The sequence below is a fragment of the Rhipicephalus microplus genome, chromosome 5 (genome assembly GCF_043290135.1).
Source record: "Rhipicephalus microplus isolate Deutch F79 chromosome 5, USDA_Rmic, whole genome shotgun sequence".
NCBI lineage: Eukaryota > Metazoa > Arthropoda > Arachnida > Ixodida > Ixodidae > Rhipicephalus > Rhipicephalus microplus.
This window is the reverse complement of record NC_134704.1, coordinates 46,992,174-47,012,750: the sequence shown is the minus strand read 5'-3', so window position 1 is coordinate 47,012,750 and position 20,577 is coordinate 46,992,174. Positions and strand designations below refer to the sequence as shown.

Sequence of the window (20,577 nt, the reverse complement as noted above, 5' to 3'; positions counted from 1 at the left end):
ATTTCCGACGTTATCGTAAAGTCTTACAAGAAGAAACATGCTTGTGCAAGCACGCAAGGCTTTATTCATTGTAGGTCCACTGTAAAGGTTAGGCAGTAATCATGTAATCATTATGCTGAATTACAGACCAACACACAGACTCCAGTATGCCTTCGTGCAACGCATTTCGATAGTGCACGTGTTCTAAAAAAAAAAAAAAAAACCCACGATTAAAGTGCGCTTGAAATCTCTAAACCACACATTATTCACAGCTCTGAAAGCACACTAATCAGTTGAATTTTTAGGGACCAAGCTCCCTAAAGCGGCACCCGTTCGTCTCTCGTCGCAGTACGTAACATGTCTTACGCTTTGACCTGCATGGTGGGGCCGGTGGGAGATTTCTCCAGAGCGTTGTTGAAGAATAAAAAAATTTGCAGCGTGCGCCTTGACTAAAAGCCGAATTCTCCTGTCTCTCATTCCCCATTAGCAGCCATTGGCATGTACATTGAGCACTATCTGACAAAACAGGGTTGCTACGTTATACTCGCTGAGCGTAACCTCCTTTGTTTTAGAAAGGTTCAGCGAGCGTTGGACCGCAGTGCCATGAATACAGTGAACTAGTATATACCATGAACTCGAGGTGGTTGAAAGGTGGGAAGTAGACACGAAGCGCGAGCCGTAAGAAAGTGTGCGTGTGCCACCTCTAGTTTAGTTCTTGGAATGTCTGCTGGATGGCGGTGCTTCTATATGGGGAATATACGATGAAAAGATTCGAGATGGTGATACTTGGAGTGTTGAATAGATGAACGAACTGACACACAGACAGATGCATGGATGGATGCATGAACGGACGCAGGGGCGGATGCATGGACGAACGCAGGGACGGACGCACGAACAGACGCACGCACGGACGGGCGGATGGACGCAGGACGGTCACACAGAGGGACGCATGGACGGACGGAAGCAAGAACGAATGGACGGACGGATGCTTCGTCCCACTCTCCATCATTCACCCTGTGGATATGCTGCCATTTTTTTTTCACTAAAATTAGTTATCCCGAATCTCATTTCTTGACCCTACGCATATTGTTGGCACACGATTGTTATTTTTTCTCATATTTTTATATCGCTTTTTGGAAACCATATAGCATTGTTGACGGGTTTCCGCAAACCTTTATTTTCGTTTTGCAGAAACTCCACCGTATTTGTGTACGTATGCAAAAGTAGTTCTCCACTGGCATGACCTATCATTCCTATACTATTCATCCGAGGTTCAAGTTCCGGTATACTTCGCAGGTGAAGAGTTCCAGAGACAGTCACTGGCGTCTGCTTTTGCGCGCATCGACAACAGCCAAATATCTGTGGACACTATTCTGTCAAGTGCCCGAGAAAAGACACTGCAACAGAAGGCGACGAAAGCTCTGTTGAAATTCCTACGCGACACCGACTTGAACAAGCGACTGTAACAGCAATGTCACACACCGCGAAAGACAAGACTGGACTATGACTGAGTGTGCGCGCATGTGCTGCCAAATGTGCTGTTTCTATCTCCCCTCTCTGCTCTCTTTCATCTCCCCCATCCCTCCCCACGCGCAGGGTAGCAAACCGGCTGCCTATAGGCTGGTTAACCTCCTTGCCTTTCTTTTCCCTCTATTTTTCTTCTTCTTCTCCATAAACTATATGCTCAGAAGGCCACAAGCTGCAACACCAAACACGTTTGGTAAGACGTGGGTTTAAATCGTCATACAGAGTCCGAGTGTTCGTGCGGGAAATATGTCACGTTATAAACAAACCGGCAGAAGGAGGGCTACTTCGTCAGGTTACTTACTGGGGAGATAGCCTGAGGAAGTAGTCTTCCATCTTAATGCCAGAATTCTCACGCTACTTTTTGTCGAAGTAGCCTAGGAATTCCGAAATTTGAATAGGGGGTTAACGTCTCTCCCGTGACGAGGTTTAGAGGAACAACGGTACAATATCGAAGACGCCCGATACACTGGCTCGTTGATTCTGTCATTAAAGATAACCGAAAGACAGCCAGACAAAGAGGGTTCAGCTTAAATTGAGGACGACGCAGCGAGCAGTGGAAAGAAAAATGGTAGGTGTAACCTTAAGAGACAAGAAGAGAGCAGAGTGCATTAGGGAACAAACGGGGGGTTAGGGATATCATAGCTGAAATCAAGAAGAAGAAATGGACATGGGCCGGGCATGTAGCGCGTAGACAGGATAACCGCTGGTCGTTAAGGGTGACTAACTGGATTCCCAGAGAAGGCAAGCGGGTTAGGGGGAGACAGAAGGTTAGGTGGGCAGATGAGCTTAAGAACTTTGCGGGTATAAATTGGCAGCAGCAAGCACACGACCCGGTTAACTGGCGGAACATGGGAGAGGCCTTTGTCCTGCAGTGGACGTAGTCAGGCTGATGATGATGATGATGAAAGACAGCCGTACCACCCAACATCACGTGCGTCATTTTCAAGCGGATCACCCTTAGTCGTGTCGCAATTACACGGCCGAGCAAGGGGCGCCTGATTCGACTCAAGGTCGAGAGCACAGGATGAGCCTATAGAAGGATTTGCTTCGGCGGTCTTCTGCATTCGGGTAGACTTGATTGAGCTGTATTTAACGCTACATGACTTGACAACGACAATAACTTCTGCAGGTTTACGTACCAAAACCACGATGTGATTTTACGGACCACAGCACAGTGGAGGATCTCCGAAAATTTAGACCACGTGAGGTTTTTTAACGTACAATTGCATCGCCCCGCAACGCAGTAGCACTGTGCCAGAAGGGCTAAGTAAGTATATTAAAGGCTTTCTTCTGTCGTTATTTCACTCGTACATTGCACCAAGCATATTTTATATATCCGGGCCTTACTGTGCCCCATCAAGAATCCATATCCAGACACGTATCAGACACAGTATCTTTCATTACAGCTTCGGTGTCAGCACAACATCACGGAGGGAAAAGTTTCAATTTCATTAGGAGTAGAAAAATAGTGCTAAGCTACAGGATGAAGAACGCACACACACACATACATACAGTTTCATTGAGATAGTTTGGATGAATAAACATATTTGGTAGTTAATCAGCGTCAATGTCCGAATTCTTTTTTTTTTTTCGTTTTGTCGTTTCAGTGCTGTTCCAGTGGCAAATCATGAAACAACCTGCTTCTAGCACTGAAATCTCATGGCACTGATGGCAATAGCCACGAAACACAAGACAAAAAGACACGCTAAAGGGCGTCTGAAGTTGCGGTGATCTATGCCAATCTCAAAATTGCGTACGCTATTGGCAGTGTCAATAGACACGCTCGCCATCCGTGATGGCGACAGAATATGCAAGCTTTTCTGTTTAAGAAAACCTTCCACAGCCGCTTATGTAGTAGCCGGCAATGTGGTCGTGCCGGGGACGAGACCAGCAGTACTGGTTTGTAACTGGTTTTCCAAAGTATACAAGCACGAGCAAAACGCACGAGAGGCTGAGCTCGCTTCGCTTGCTGCCTCCGTATAAACAACACAACGAAAGCGTACACTCGACTAACCCTTACAAAGGGAGGCTCAAAGAAACGAGCACTGTGCGTGTAAAAACGCAACCTGCATGCCACCGAAGAAGCAACGTACACCCTACCACAAACGTTTGTGGTACGCGAAACACTCTAGAAAGTTGTATTGTCGCTTTGGCTGGAACCGTAACCTCCAAATCAATGTACCAGCCTGTGCGTAACCATCAGCTATAATAGAAACGAAACATAACCGAGCTTCAATTTGTATTTGTTTGAGAGCAAACATCTCGTAAACTTTGGCTATTGAATATACATGAAAAACAATCCCACGACTCTACAGTTTGATGGATCCTTTCCCGTTCGCAATATGCGCGTTCTTCTAAATTAGGGTGCTCTCATTGGAGTTATTGAGCTGTATGCCAGTTTCATGACTCGTGATCGACTCACTGAACAAGCTCCCCTGAAACGAACTTGTCGGAGGAAGCAAGCATGTATCTTAAAAAAAACTTGATTTGTACTAGTTTGCTTCTATTGACTTTCTGTTGAATTCAATAAATAGATTTACCGCCGAGACGCAATTGAAGATGATGCCTTTTCTTCTGTTAGAGGGCGATAAGTAAATAGGGCTAAAGTGCACGCAGGATGACAGATGAATTAGATGTAGACGTGAGAAACTAATATTAAGGTTATTCGTAACAACGGCTGTTGTACAACGTCCAGGGATAAAAAATTAAGGGCTACACGTTAGCGAAAATGAATCACGTAGCGGTCTGCAGGCATACACCGCGTAAGAGTAGAGGTATATATAGAACGCCACCTGACGTCAACGCACGCCAAGAACACGTGACGCATGAGACGCCTTCCACTATTAAAGTTTACACAAAAATCTAAAGAAACTTCAATTTATGACAGCGTGTGTAGAGCTTTTCATGCGAGCTTTATCTGATAAACAAACGCTCTCAAGCAGGATAAAGGGACATGTTATAAAAGCAGGAGCAAAATCGACTGTTTGTTTCGACAAGTTGCGATGCGAAGCGCGAGCAAGCGTACTCAACAAGAACAAACAAAAACAGGACGGGAATTGGTATTTATGTTTGTCAATTTTCTATAACACACACACACACACACACACACACACACACACACACACACACACACACACACACACACACACACACACACACACACACACACACACGCACACACACACACACACACACACACACACACACACACACAGAGAGAGAGAGAGAGCGAGAGAGAGAAAGAAAGAAGTAAAAGTAAGGGGCCATGTTTCACAACAGTTGTTGGGCATTCTGTTTCGTTATTTCTTTTACCGAAGTTAACCGTCCGTGGAGCTCCGAGGAAAGTTGGACACAAGCGAAAAAGACATTACTCATCCATCATTACACGCTGCTTTAACTGGGAAAGAGACAATAGCTGGAAACAGAGGCGAAAGTCATCCCCGGAGAAATAAGAATATCAAAAGAGACAAAAACCGGTGTTCACTCACGCGTTCAAATGTAGTTGCGACGGTCAGTCGGACGTCCAGTAACAATCCTCCTCAAGTCAAGAAAGACAGGGCAGCTGCTGAGGCGTTGATGCGGCCAATAGCAATTGAAGTTGTCTAGTCGCAAACCTTATTCGTTCGTTCTCGACGAAACACAGCGATGGCGGGTGGCGGAACGAACGCTTTGAATAACGCGCGCATATCCAAGTGTTGTAGAGATCGGCGGACACGTTGAGAGACAGGTCTGCAAGTTGAGTGGGGCACCTCCAAAGCACGATCAATCCAGAGCAGACGGTGAACAGACGATGAGCAGACAATGAACGAACAATGAACAGACGACAAGCAGAGGAGTAGCAGAGGACACCCGTCTACGGGGTGAATATAAGTAACTGTCGTTGGAGTGGCAACAGCGATGTCGCACTGAAGACGCCGCTCATCCGGGTTTCTTCGTTCCGAGGTATCAAGACTTGGCGCGCACACACAAAAACACCGGCGCTGGAGGCGCGGAGCGAGCGCTTGAACATACACAAGAAGAAAGCGAGCGGGCAGGCGGGCGATCAGGCCAGCCCGTCTACGAAGCCAGCCTAGCCGGCTTTGGATGGTGGCGGCCTGCTGCCGCCGCTGTTACAGCACAACGAGCGGTTTGGCTGTTGCTGACCGGCTCGCCCGGAGCGCCCGGCGGTGGTGAACGTCTCCGACGCCAGCTCAACTCACTGGGCAACATTTTCGGTCCCTCGCTCTCTTTCAAGTCGTAGCGAGAAAGGGAGAGACGACGCGGCTGACGCCGAAGGAAATACGCCGGGGAGACAAGCTGCGCGGCTAAACTTGCCGACGCGATGGGGCGCGCGCGGCGCGGTGATACGAAAGTGAAGCGGACGTTAAAGGGCCCCTAAGGGACCTCTGAAAACACAGAGTGAGAGAGATAGAGAAGCAACTCTATTGCTGAAAAAAAACGAAGAACGAGCGACTTGTTAGAGTGTATTAGAGCCGGGTACCTCAAGCTGGCTGGGTATAACGCACGCTCTTGCGTTCCTTTGTCTTCTCTGTGGGTAGAGCTGGGAGTACAAAGGAACGCTAGAGCGTGCGCACGCGGACAGCTGGGGATAGCCGGCACTAAAGCTCTCCATCAGAAAGTTTTAGCGTCGGGTATACCCCCCGTTGCCTGCGTGTGCTCGCTCTTGCATTCCTTCGCACTCACCCGCTGCACCAGTGAAGAGTACAAAGGAACGCAGGCGTTCACGTATACACAAGCCGCTTGGGGCCGTAGCCCTAAAAAATGTCAATCCTTTCCTGACGTTTCTAAAATTTTCGGCACGAATCATGACACCAGCAATCTGTTCACGTGACGTGAAATGTTCTCGGTTGGTCCGTAGTTGGTCAGCAGGAAATGTTCTCAGTTGGCAGTTCTCAATTGGTCCATAGACGAGAGATATCAGCGGCGAATAGCCTCCTACCATGCTTTGCCATGCAGTCCCGCGCCAGTTCTACTTGTCTCGCAGGGTTCTCGGGCGGGACAAGCTGAGTCAACTTCGCTTTGCGTCTGCGACGGCGCAGGCGGAGATAAAAGAGCGTGTAGCCGAAAAGCACGAAATCGAAATCCCGATACGCTCAAGGCATGGCGCTGACACGGCCCACGTGTTTTACGGATAAATAACTGGCGATCAGGAGATGGCGCCTGTAGGTGGGTTAGTAAAAAGGAAGCACTCCCACGTGTTTCGAACTCGGAGACGTTTAGGGGCCCTTTAAAGGGTCGACGTTTATGCTCTGCCCACGAGGAACAATGGACGGTGATTCATAACGAAAAGCGCACTCATTACTCTAACGGCGAAGGAGCCCGTCTGAGACGCGATCTTGCGGAAGGTAGAGCCACCCGTGCGAGCTTTCAATCTCAACTCTACGAAACTAGGACGAGAGATGTTAGTGCGCACGGTGATTCGTCGAAGAAAAGACCAGGTGTGCACACACGTGCGCAAAAGCAAGGATACAACATGACCGCGTTCATTGTTTCCCACCTTTTGGGTCGTGTTCGGGTCGTTGATGTTTATATTGCTTTTCTTTTTCCTTTGACTTTGATTTCGGATTGCTTTCCGTTCGATTACTTATCGACTGAAAGTTTTTTGTTATCACATTCAACACGGTTGCGCAACACGTCCAACGTCAACAAGAATAGAGCGTCCGGTGTACTACTTACTGCTACTACTAAAACAAAAACTATTACTCTTGATACTATTACTACTACTCTAGGCATTAGAGCCCTGCTACGTTTAGTAAAGACCTGTATAATTTACAAACAATGTTGTCAACTGTTAAAGCTTGGTATGTGAGTTGGCCTTACTTGTCCCTCCCTCCCCCTTTTTTTTGCTTTTCTGAATTTATTATCTGTCAGATTATTTCGCCTCATCAGTTTACATAGGTTGGCAAAGTGGAAGTATTTTTGTTAAGCCATAGTTTCATTCTTGCCCGCATTTTTTTTTTCCATTGACTACAGTACAACTACTACTACGCTGTGTGTGTGGGTCGTTACCTGTTACGCGTAACGATACCGATTGTCCTCCGGAAAAATACAGGAAAGAGCACGCTTGAAACGGTCGAGAGTTAACACGGAACGATGAGTACAAATGTTCTTATACCAATATGCTCGGAACTTTTCAAAGTACTTCGTTGATTTATATAATGATTGATTGGTTGATTGATTGATATGTAGGGTTTAATGTCCCAAAACCCCCATATGATTATGAGAGACGCCGTAGAGGAGGGCTCCAGAAATTGCGACCACCTGGGGTTCTTAAACGTGGACCTAAATCTAGGCAAACGGGCCTAAAACTTTTCCGCCTCCATCAGAAATGCAGCCGCCGCAGCCGGGATTCGATCCCGCGACATGCGGGTCGGCAGCCGAGTACCTTAGCCACTAGAACACCGCTGCGGGGTCAGAGTACTTCGTTACACAGCGCAGATGGTTTTACAAGGCACGCACCACAACGGCCTCGTAGCAGCGGACGTTCAAGGGAATTTCACGTCGTACGCGGCGCACCACAACGCCCACTGTACGACCTGGATGTACAGCAATATTTCGATGCATGCGGGTGATTTCGCCGCGCAGACGCTCATTGTGTATACGGGCGTTAGACTAGATCCGCTGCTGTCGCGTGCGCTCGCGACCCGCCACCGAATTTTAAAACGCATTTGAGTGTAAGACGAAAGACAGGTCAGACAAGAGAACAAACAGGAGAGAGAGTGGAGAGAGGGATTCACAGAGGGTGAGGCAGGTCAGGACGGAGAGGAAGATCACAACCTGAACTGGATACGACAGCTAACGCTCGCTCTGCTTGGGGCGCCCGCACGCTGTACGACTTTTACGAATGCGAACGTTGCCCGGCGTGCCCTTTGGACAGAGATGAACCTCAGATATCATTCGTTGTTACCCCGTCTGCCCTTTCTCCGCACTCTACCCACGTGATCTCAAAAGACGGCGGCAGTTGAAAGAAAGAAAGAAAGAAAGAGAGAAAGAAACAAAGAAAAGAAAGAAAGAAAGAAAGAAAGAAAGAAAGAAAGAAGGAAAGAAAGAAAGAAAGAAAGAATAATCGTGGCCATATATTCCTGTGGAGATAGTAGACCAGCGATGCTGAAAGGGGCGACCCCGGAGTTTATCACTGGCTTTAACGCGGAGTCATTTCACCCTGTCGAGGTGGTTGACCCGCGAAGCCGTTCAGCACACGACACGGAGATGGACCAGCATTTTGATAAAAGGTACAGCAAGGCGCAGAATATTCATGAACGGTACACAGCTGGTCCCATTTAACGCGTTTAAGACCCCGCTTGGCAGAAATTACGGCGTCGTTGGTTGCGAGCGAAAAATCATCATCTTTGCGTGACCGAAAGATCGAGAAAGATTGAAATAAGTGAATAATAAACAATACTGCGTCTGAGTGAGGATCGAGCCCGGGTAGTTTGCGTGGCAAGCGGGTGTTATACCACACACCTGCTCTTTTCTTGTTTTCTTTGATGCGCGAAATCATCACCAGTAATTGAAGCCACGCCTCTGCTTGTGAGTAAAGCGAAAATAACCTTCTGTGCTTAGAAATGCAGTGAAAGTAACTATCACTCCTTACAAACACACGCGTCCTGTACGCATGCTTCACACTACCACATGAAATATTGTGGTAATGTACATTGGCAGAGTGTGTACATTGCCACCGGGTGTCAGAACATGGGATTATCATAACGACATCATGTGGCTTAAAGCCAGTCACCTACTACAAAAGACACACACGTTACTGCACCCCTAAAGCCACGTAGTGGGTGCATGGCATGTTTGAGAATATTTCACAAACTAAGTGTTTTGAATACGCACTAGGAACAGAATCTCGCTATCGCGTTCAACTCCTAAAAACTCAACTTAAGGGTTCCCTTAATTTTTTGAACGTACCATGCGCTCCTTTAAAGCTTTCCACTGGAGCGGCACGCTTCTTTTTTGCGCGACATGCATCGTGCTGTCCGAACGTATATTAGCGCGACAAAGATGCGGACGGGAAAGGAAAGAAACTAAAGCGCCGAAGTTTGCCTTTTCTTTCCCGTCCCCTTCTTTGTCGCGCTAATATTCGTTCACGATGGAAGCCCACCAACTCGTCCAATTGTCCCTTCTGAAGCAACGTGTTGTCTGGCTTGCCGCAATAAGCGCTAGGCGTTTAGCGCACAAAGTGTGCAAAGTATGTAAAAGTATATGCAACATGCATACTTTCGACGCATATTTCCGTTTCGCGATGGTCCAGTGAACGAGCTGTCAGGCGTTGTGTTCGCCCAGTGTATGTGGTTCGTACGCTTTCGCCTGCGGACATTACACTTTTCTAGGAGCAGTGATGGGCAGCAGTGAGACTTGTCCAAATTTTTTTTTGGCACTCCTGCGGTAAGAACAAACTGACTGCGGATGTCCGTTTCACCTCGGCATATACAACTTCGCATAGCGGAAAGGTAAGTGAAAAAAAAAGAGGGGGAGGGGCAGGAGGCAAAGGGCATGCAAGTAAGTCGCCAGCGTAAGTACCTCGTGCGCAAGTAACGTCAGTGTGCGATGAAATGAAAAGCAAGACGAGGAAAGAGAAAGGCAAGAAAGGGAAAGCCACTCCCTTGCCAACTCCTAGCACGAAGACGTTCGCGTATACGAGGCAGAGGAGAGAAGGGAAAGGGGGGCGTACCATGCGGCGAGCGATTTCTTCCTCGGATGACGTCTACGGTCGCGTATAGTCCCTGGACCCTACGGAAGAACCGAAATTGCCCGCCGCAACTTGAGAGTATATAGTAGAGAAAAGAAAAGAGTGCCATTTCCTCGGCGTTGCGCAACCCTTGAAACGACGAGCACGCGAGCAGGAGTCCATCTTCGCCTCCCTCGTCTATCTCGCCTACTCTATCATCTGCTTCAGTGATGGCAACATCAAAGCAACAGGCTCCTTCCACCTCCTCTTCCACGATCCTCCCGAGATGATGGTTCTCTGATGGAAGGCACGGAGTCTTTGCACGATGTTGCGGGATGACGCGGAACTCCCGAGGCACGCGTACCATCTCGTTCGTTCGTTGTTTTGGTCGTCCGAGTCTGAATGATGTGCGCGCGGTCAACGAATTATAGTCCACTCGAGGTCAAGAACTCGTTTTCGTTCGGTTTTTTTTTAACGTTCCAATGATTCAGGTCTACAAGTAGAACAAGCAACGAGAGAAAGAGAGAGAGAGAGAGTCAAGAACGAAGGATATCTGCTCGGCAAGTAAGACGAGCGAGGCCTCACGTTTCAACGCCGTATTCTGTAAAGCTAGCCACCGGTATCGGGTTTGAGTTGTTATTGCGTCTCCAAAGGTGAGTGAAATTTCATGTTCATGGAACATACGAGCAACAAGAAAAGGCTAGACACAGAGAGCGTATTGCACGCACCTTTGCTGAATCCAAACCGCCGTATAAAAGCAAGAGTGGATTGCAAAACACGATACAAGCGTCGCGTCGCCCTCTTTCCATCTCTCTCTTTTACTACACACTCAGTGCCTCACAAAAGGAGTAAACAAGCACTATGTACTTTGCTTTCCCGCCGCTCTGCGAATAGGCTAACATGAGAGACGGTTTTAATAGTGGTGAACAGATAACTTTGCACTGCCGCAGCAGGTCTGAGATACGCATGTTCAGGGCGAAGGAATACGCGGTCAACGAACCCCAATCCAGAAAAAAATTAACTCTATATTATGAGAGAATGCGCGGTCTAGGACGAAAAGTAAAGTCGAATTTGTGTGTTAGCGTTTTGATTCTGTGAGCTGCAGGTACTGCTACACCGTTTTCCTTCAAAGATGAGGTTGAGTAATGCAAGGGCTTTTCACACGCCTCAAGGGGGAAAGAGAGCGTAAGATCATGGACATCATGACCACTGCATACACGATTGAAATATATGGGAGAACGCTAGCAAGCTATCAAAAACGCCTTGAGGCGTACTCAGAGACGAGTGTGAATAACACCGTATAGTGTGGAGATTTACACGGCTGATGTTCTTGGTTTCGAAACACAGTGACAACGTTTTTGTGAGGGAGTTAGCCACAATAAGGTGCTGTCAGCACGCAAGAACACACACCCATTGAGAGAGGGAATCGCGACGGGGAAATACATGATAGTCCACAGTAGGTACTATTCCTGAAAACGAAAATAGCTGTGCGACCTCGTGGAGTAGTTGGAAGTTTCCGGATTTCAAAAAAAAGGGGAGAGAAAAACCGTCCACTCAGTCTAATAAAAGAAGAGGGAAACAAAGACGCGCCTTCGTTTCGACTGACGCCGTGCACGACCTTAATCGCGCGCGTACTATACGACTCGGCAATGAAACGGCCATTAACGCCAGGAATCGACCCGACCAAGGTGAGGTCGATAAAGGAGTCGTTTCTTTCGCCTCAAAAATAAAGCGAGCCCCGGCGTGAGCACGCACATACGCCCACACTAACATCGTGCGCGCGCGCGCATCTGTATAATCTAGGCACGAAATCAGGCACGGCAAACAGCACGCAAGCACGCGCCCGCTTAACACACGCGCCGCTCACAATGGAAGTCGAAGCAGTTCGAGGTCGCGTCCGCGCACACAGATTCGCGAAACGCCCGGTCACCAGCGGGACCGCTATAAACGAAGCCCGGCATATACCTCGTTCGTTATCTTACCTCTTCCGACCCACCCTCATGCGCGAGCAAGATTTCCAGACGAGATGGGCAGCGCCAAACGCCGGACACGGCATCCAATTACGGCGTTCACGAGCAGTGTCGACGTAGTCAGAGCGCGCGACCGGCGAACGCTCGTAAGTCCTGACCACGAGTACGTGATGCAGCACGCCAGCGCGCGGCTTTTTGACGCGTGTCGTGCTATTTCCCTATAGAGTTAGCTTCGCGTCTACATATAGCCGCGCCCTCACTGCTTGACTTTTTTAGGCCACGTGGCAGCAATCGCCGTCTTCTCAACCATTGAGATACGCTGGAACGAAACGTCAATTTCGCAGGTCGATAGCGATGCGTGTGCTTATAGAAAAAGTGGGTAACGATTTAGAGTACTAGAGGTACTCTACTATGGGAGAGCTTAAAGCCGTCCCGGTGTTTTATGGGTGAAAGTTCAGAAGGGTAAGAGTCTAGTTTATGGGTGAAAGTTTATGGGTGGAAGTCCAGCGATGCGTGTAGACCTCAATTTTTTGTTTCGACGGGAATAAGGCGAACACTAGTGTCAACGTCGGTCACGTACGATTCTTTTCGACCATCATACCTTCGCAGGTGAGTTGTGAAACAAAGAAGAGAGCTAGTTAACCACGAGGCCATGGTTGCTGTGTAGACATGTTGACTGTATACGCTTCGGTTGCGGAACGGTCATGGGTTTTATTCCATGTGCGCCGGGATACCCGTCGGTTTAGCAAATGCGTGCAAGCGTTCCACGGCCGGACACTCGGGTACTTCCAGAGGTAAAACGTCTGGGAAGGGCAGCCTGCGCCATTAATATCCCCCCCAAGACATGCGAGCACATACAGTGCCCTACAAATGGAACGAAGAGTTGAGGTAGAACTCACTCTGCAAATCTAGTTAACATGTATCTTGAACAAAGGAAAGATCCTTAAACTCAAGGGGGGTCGCAGGAACTAACAATCCGACGAGTGGTGTTGTGTTCAAGGCAACAGCTTCCTACCTAAGCACATGTATGTGCACACTTGATAAGCATACTCTTACTCCTCTTCTTCTTCCGAGTTCAATGCAAGACGCCTTCCTCGCCGGCCACGCGATCACGCGCGTTGTCACTTCCTCAGCACTCGAACGCAGCACAGACAGGGTTCACGGCAAGCACTATATATTACACTCCGCAACAAAGAGAATTTCTTGTCCCGACAGAAATGCCTCACAGCGGTGACCTCCGAGACCCACTGCTGCGCTTACGCAAATGAAGGACATGCGAATACAAGTTTTCCAAGGCTGAAATAGACGCAGTCATAAATCAGCTTTCCTCTACGGACTGGTCGCACAAAGGCAACCGACTTGCCCGAGAGGAGGTGGTAGGATCGTCGCGCTGTTTTCTATATTTTTCGTTTTTATTTCTTTTTTAAAAATTTTTTCATGCATCGAGTTCGGTTAGGGCGAGTTCACTTGAGGGTAATCAATTCTCTTCAGGCGCGCATAAAGGTGCAGTGTCTGTGTCTCTGTTTACGACAAGATAATGCCGAGGTATTCTGATATAGCTTTACTCCAATGTTTTGTTCAGGGCGAGTTTAAGTGGTACATTGCGATTGATAATAAAAATATTTGGGGCTCCCCGCCCCAAAACCACGACATGATCATCAGACAAGCTGTAGTGGAGGGCTCGGAAATTTCGACAATGTGGTTTTCTTTAGGGTGCACCCACATCGCACAGGACTTGGGCTTCCAGGCTTTCGCCTTCACCGAAATGCGACCACCACGGCCAGAATCGAACCCGAGACCTTAAGGTCAGCAGCCGAGCGTTGTAAAGCATACAGCGTTGTAAAGCAGGGAAACGAAAGCAATGGAAGGCGACGACTACTGTTTGCGGGTAAGACACACCCTGTAAAGACGTAAATATTTCATGAGAGTTTGTGAGTGGGAAAGAATGAGTGTTTCATAAAATGATTACCGAGGCCTCTACCCGAGAATATGCTATGGCGAGCCTGCCCTGAGAGACACACGAAATGATCCATGGATGTCATGCTAGTAGACAGTCAAACAAGATACAAACTAGATTGTTTATATTTAAGGATGGATGTATGTTGGGCACACTTCCTGTGATCAGCGGGGACGGATTGTGTTACAACGATCTCTCAAATGAATATATAAGGAACACTGAGGGAGTCACTATCAACATGTCACCGTGGTGACTAACGTTACTATAGAGTTTCGACAAATTTCCGCAGTGCTCCACGCAACTGCCACGAGGGAACTCAACGCTTGCCTGGCTCTTTAAACGCGCATACCCGACATTGCATCCCGTTCATCATGGTTACGGACGTTACTGGGGTTGAGGCGAAGATTCCGCAGCGCTGCACGCAACTGGAACGAGGAAACGAAGTATAGTTACATACCACGCTCTTCACACGCATATGCCTGCAGCACCGTGGCTCGTATAGTCGTTACGCTCGTAGTGAAGAATCCCGGTCGGTTACTAATGCAGTGCTGCACACAACTGAAAAGCAGCGTAGCACATAGTACATTCCGCGCTCTTCCAACGCGCATGCGCGGCACGCACACCCGACTCAGTAACGTCCCGGAGCTGATGTATCGCCGACGTTGTTTAAGCCGTTAAACGTGGCGCGCACGGCGTGAACTACGGGACCTTGGCGGTCGCCAAGTGCAGGCACACGCCCTTTTGCAAAGAAGGGGAAAAAAAAAAAAAAAGCGGCCGGTCGCGGGGTCTCTTTCGTTCTTTGAATGGGTGCACGTCGCTGAAGGTGACCGCTAAATGAACTTCGGGAGCGTCGTGCATGTTTTCTATAGCGCTACGTAACTTGTGCCAAAACACACACAAAAAAGAAAGAAAAACGCAAGTTCCACGAAGCTAGGTGGAACAAAGGTAATACTAAAAACAATATCCGGGTTTTAACGTCCAAAAAACTGCGATATGATTATGAGCGATGCTGCATTGTAAGGCTTCGAAAATTTGACCATCCGGCATGTTCTTTTTTTCTTTTTTTTTTACGTGCGCTGACATCACACAATACGCGGGGTCTCTACCCTTTCGTTTCCATCAAAGTGCGACCACCGCAGTCGGGATTGAACTCGTGACCATCGGATCTGGAGCGGAACTACCTACTGACACTTTTATAAAGTCGGATTATGTTTGTTTACAATTTCGAATAACAAGGTCATTACTGAATGTTAATTGGCGAACTTTGCAAATATTATTAGAGAAAGATCATCGGTGAGGCAGTTGAAGTGTGCCACGAAAAAAAAACGCATCACTTAGAGCTGTGCCTTGTCATTTAAGGTCGACTTTATTTAACTAAGCCTGAATTAATGTCCGCAATGCGCGGAAACCCACCAGCGAGGTAACCACTGATAGAAATATTGTAACGCTGACCCATGTCGTCAACCACCCATCTCATCACCGTCGCTATCTTTACAAAATCATACGCTGACTGTCAATGTGCGAACACCCCGACGCGATTCCAAGACACGCCGTATACAAACGGCGACACTGGACTGCTTCGACCCAACTTACAGCTACGTAGTAATTACAAGCTTTTCTTCCTCGTTTTGCTTTTTACATTTCCATCATTACTCACGCACAAAGGTCACGGTTCCGATACCGGCTGCGGCAGTCAAATTTCCGTGGAAGCGAAATGGCACAGGCCTGTGTATTGCGGGAAGTCACTGCACGTTAAAAAAACACCAGACGGTCTGAATTTCCGGAGCCCTCCACAACGGCGTCTCTCATAATCATACGTTCGTTTTGGGAGCTTTGCGCTGTCTTAACGTAGTTTGTCACAATGTACAGGTTCTTCCCTTTTTTGCGTCTTTCGGGAAGCCTTACGCATAGTTGTGTGCAATCCACGCTATTTTTCACTCTGATTCCATAATCCACATTATTTTTCGCTCCGAAGCCATAATTCTCGTCTTGTCTACTTATTCTTTCCATTTTGCGTTGATCACGTTTCGACTGTGCGTATGCATTCTCTTTTTCTGTTTTTATTTTTTTTCTGAAGCGTATTTATCTCTCTTTACACTCACGAAAAAAACTACTGGAGTGATAAAAGAAAAATATTATGCTGCAGTAAAAGATTTTTTCCGTCCCTGACTGCTGCGTGAAGTTACTGCAACAGTATATATATATATATATATATATATATATATATATATATATATATATATATATATATATATATATATATATATATATATATATATATGTGTGTGTGTGTGTGTATAAGGCGTGTAATCGCAATCTTCACATCAAATTGTACATTGAAACGAAATCAATTCACTTTTCCTTCCGACCAAATCTGGGAAGGTGTGCAGTTCGAAAAAAAAAATATGTAGCACCGGACGCGGCAGAAACGTAAGAGAATGGCACGACGGAAACGGCAGACTCGCGCCGTCGCATCAAAACGAAATCGTCGCGACGACGATTTGGAGGTGGACGGAGGCGTGAAACGAGATTTCCGTTATCGACGCATTCCCACGCAGCACACGCGAGATAATGAGGTCAGCGAGAACGCATTCGGCCGTAAGCAAGATGAGATTTGAAAAATTCAGGAGTCTTTGTATCCATTATCGGGCAAAGCAGCGCGAACGAAGACTGGCATGCGCATTCGTTACGCCTGCAAGCATTTCTTTCCTCTTGCGTGAAATGGCCATGTACAGACGGGTTCACAATTGAAGAGAACACTTTCGTGAGTCCGGATTTCGCTCTCTGGCAGAACCATTGCGGCTTAGAGTTGCATACGACCACTGTTAGTAGACTGCTCTGACTTCTTTCGATAGAAGGGTCCCGTGCATGAACTATGTTTCAACGCCTACTTGCAGTTATGAGGTCCGCAATACGACAGTTTCTCGTCAAAGTGTTCCCTTGGACAGTGGTGGACAGTACCGCACAGTTATATCCGAGTTTCTTTTATTGCAAAGAAAAAGAAGCGGCACTACGTGACGTGACCTCAACTACTATTTTAGGTCCAACATATTATGAATGACAACGCACGGTTGACGAAAATAAGTCCACCTACCGAAACTTCAGCGGCCAGCCTGCCTGGAGCACACTGTTCGGCCGAAAGCCTTGCAAGGTTCATACAAATGAAAAAGTGACCGTTGCCGTCAACGCCAACGATACCGATAGTGAAGGGTACACCTTAAAAGTGTACGCAGGCATTACTCGGGAGCGTTAAGCGTAGCCGTGATCATCAAGTCACAGATGGCAGAAACTTGTGTGAAGTTATGAAATTAACGACGTCGTACGAGGACATAATCACAAAGTATTTTCGTTCTTTGAGAAGAAAGAGGCAGTTCGAGGGGGGGGGGGGGGGGAGGAAACATAGAATTTACTCGGAACATCGAGCTAATTGAATGCACGCCTCTCACACGTCAAATTGTCATGTATTGCAAGCGAGAAAAAAAAAAACAAGGAATGTACAGACAGCCTTCGCAGGGTGGGGCTTTTCCAGGGCTCCATTGCCTTGCAGGACCCTGCAAAGTGACTGGAACAGCTGCTGCTGTTGCTGCCTGCCTAAATGAAATGGTGCAGACTCCCAAGAGGAAGAGTTGGGTTAGTTAACGAGAGATTTAAACACTAAAGAGAGCCCAAAGAACTAGTAATGTATGTCAGCAGAGTGACTTGTTGGGCGAGTTGGTTAGAGTGTACCAAAAAAAAATAGTTTAGGATACACCAATATCTTGCGGAAAATTTTATGTCGGGCAGACGGGACGGTGGATAAACGATAGACTGTTAGACCATAAGGAGTCCTTGAGAGGGACACCTTGTTCAAATCTTTCGTTACGCTGCGGGGAGTGCGGCTGCGCAGCCTTGCTATCTGAGACTAGGGTGCTCGCAAGAATGAAAAGAAAAAATGCACGAGAAATAGAGGAAGCATATTTTATAATTAGATTAGGCGACACATGCGTGGCGAAGCTTTCAATCGCGTTACATGCCACCAAGATAGATTACTTGAGTGCTTGTCACTAAAAGGATTTATTTTCTGCTAATATGACTTGCGACTTTGTTGACCTGTATATAGATGTGTGCGCTTTTTCGAATAAATTCAGTTGATAGTTTGCGCTAGTCCGTGTCTCGTGTTGTTTTCGCGCCATAAGCTACGTTAAGAATGAACGAACTCGCCTAACTAGAGTTGGGATTGGTAAGAGAGGAACGCCGCGTGGGGCGGAGAACTCCCTCGTGGAGTTGTACGCTGCCGGTAGGGATCCACAGAAGGGGGCAATGAAAGGGGTACAGAGTTAGATGAAGGCGATTTAGCATGAAGAGGTATGTTTATTATTTGGTCTGCTGTTGCCGCCGAGCGACAGCATCTGTTCTGTTCAGTGAAAGATGAAGAGATAATCTAATCCCTTACTATAACGTTATGGATTACCAAGTGCGCCGCTGCCGCCCGCCTTCAAGTGTTGCACGGAGTATAACACGATGACAAAATTTTCCTCTGCATACAGTCTACACAGCACATTGTTACAAGAAAATTAGACGACGCGAACCACCGGGAAAGAAAACGCGGAAAGGAAAAAAGCATCATGCACCAACTAGCCCAACAACAAGTTTTACTACAGCACACTGTATTTCCACCTGCTAACTTGCACACTGAGTTCATAGTAGTGTGGACAAGACCATAAAAACAAACCCGAGACAAAGCAAGGCAAGGCCGAATGAAACAAGCTCGCACCGAGCAAACGACGCCGAGTTGTTTCCCACACTTATTTGCAGGTCCCCCACGCGTTGACAGCTGAATCTTGGCGGGGTTTCTATCCAAGTTGCTGCAACGCTGTCACGGGCATAAGTGCCAGGATGCGACAGCGCCGCGCACCATGATTAACGCAGACTAACTCCCCCACCATCCCGAAAAATAGGCTTCAACGCCGACTTCAACGCCATGCAGGGCAGCGCCGTCCGAGAGTAGAGGCTGCCGACGGGGCACATATGATATACGACCTGGTAAACGTTTTCCCTCTCTCTGTCTGTCATCTCGGTAAGTGGTCATTCTTCATAAGAACGCAGCAGTGCGGAATGCAGCAGTGTATTCATACGAGCTACAGCGCTAAAGCTGCGGCTCCTTGCGAGGTACTTTTTGGCCTATTCTACGCAGACAAAAGAAAAACACAGTCAAAGTCGTTTTTGTGGCCTTTTCGGCTTAAAGGCGCGTGTAAAAGCTACACCTCCTTCCACTACGCAAATTGTTACTTCATGAAACGAGCACGTGGAAGGTTAGTGTCACAAAGGGCAACTAACAAGCTCGCAAAACTCGACGCCCTTTCATCTAACAACGGCGCAGACAACGTACAGGTTTGCGGCCTCAAGCGAGCTGTATACGTACTCCGAACGGGTTAATGCTACTCCGTCCAACGTAGCATTCGCAAAGACGAAAAACGGACGAATTTCAGGAATACATCTTTCTCCGACAACACCGACGACAAGGGCACACAAAACACGAACATTAAATGAACGATATTTACCTCATTTTTATCAATGACCGACCGGAACGACGCCGTAGAGACGGCGTACACCACTTTTATTCCATTAATATGCAGCAGACAAGTACCATCGCGCTTGATATGAGCCACTCTGCGGGAGCGCGTGGATAAACGCACTGTAAGGTTTTACAGCAGCAAAGTTTAGATTGGGCTAGTTGGCAATGCATCTTCAACCATCAGCACGGAAACGTACTAGAGACAAGAAAAAGAACGGAGACCAGCCCTTGTCTTTGTTCCCTTTCTTGGCCCTAATTCGTATTTGCACTTATTTTCCTGAACATTAACAGTGGCACCGTTTGCAACACGTTTTTCAGTTCAACGCTCGCTCCCGTTTTGTCCCAACGTGGTATCCGGTTCAAAAAATGATGCCACCGTGACTCAACGCTCAAAATTTCCAAGTTTTCTTCAGTAAAGCTGTATGATTGGCAAAAAGTTTCTTCAGATAAACAAGGGCGAGGTTGAATGCAAGCAATCAGAAAGCGATGTGCCCTCGTAGGAACAGTCTATAGCAATCTCCAGATAACTAGAAATTATACCGTATTGGCGTCGCTGTTCAACCTTGCGATACACCGGCGCCACGCGCTCGCGTGATGTAGCTCACTGACTAGCCCAACAACCCACCTTGATTCAGCGTGTAGCACACATTGAAAGTGATAGTACGTTACTCCTACTTTTCGGCAATTCGGGTGTGGCCAAGTCACAGGTTCCCAATGCATTTTCCTAGAACGACTTGAAGGTGAAAACCAGCTTCTTTCTTCTGATTCGATTGTATTGATCCTGCGCGAAAACTTTCCGCACGCAACGTGGGTTTGAAGTGCCTCCGGGATCAGAGGCCCTTTGAGCTTTGCGCACCCAGCTGTATTTTGCACAGCCTCCGTGACCAGCCCACCAAGCGACGATGCCATTCGATCACGC

General features: G+C 47.6%; 1 protein-coding gene across 8 annotated transcripts in view; it reads right to left on the bottom strand.

The window, feature by feature from the left end:
- Positions 1-20,577, bottom strand: part of LOC119174612 (uncharacterized) — a 612,314-nt gene that overhangs the window by 236,117 nt on the left and 355,620 nt on the right. The window contains exon 1 of one of the 8 annotated variants that reach the window (XM_075895371.1): positions 14,562-14,804. The exons of 6 other annotated variants lie outside the window; for them this stretch is intronic. The gene's annotated coding sequence lies outside the window, so the exon portion shown is untranslated. Of the gene's footprint in view, positions 1-4,994; positions 5,778-14,561; positions 14,805-20,577 lie in introns of those variants that run through there. One more of the 8 variants, XM_037425599.2, reaches the window with a different exon arrangement.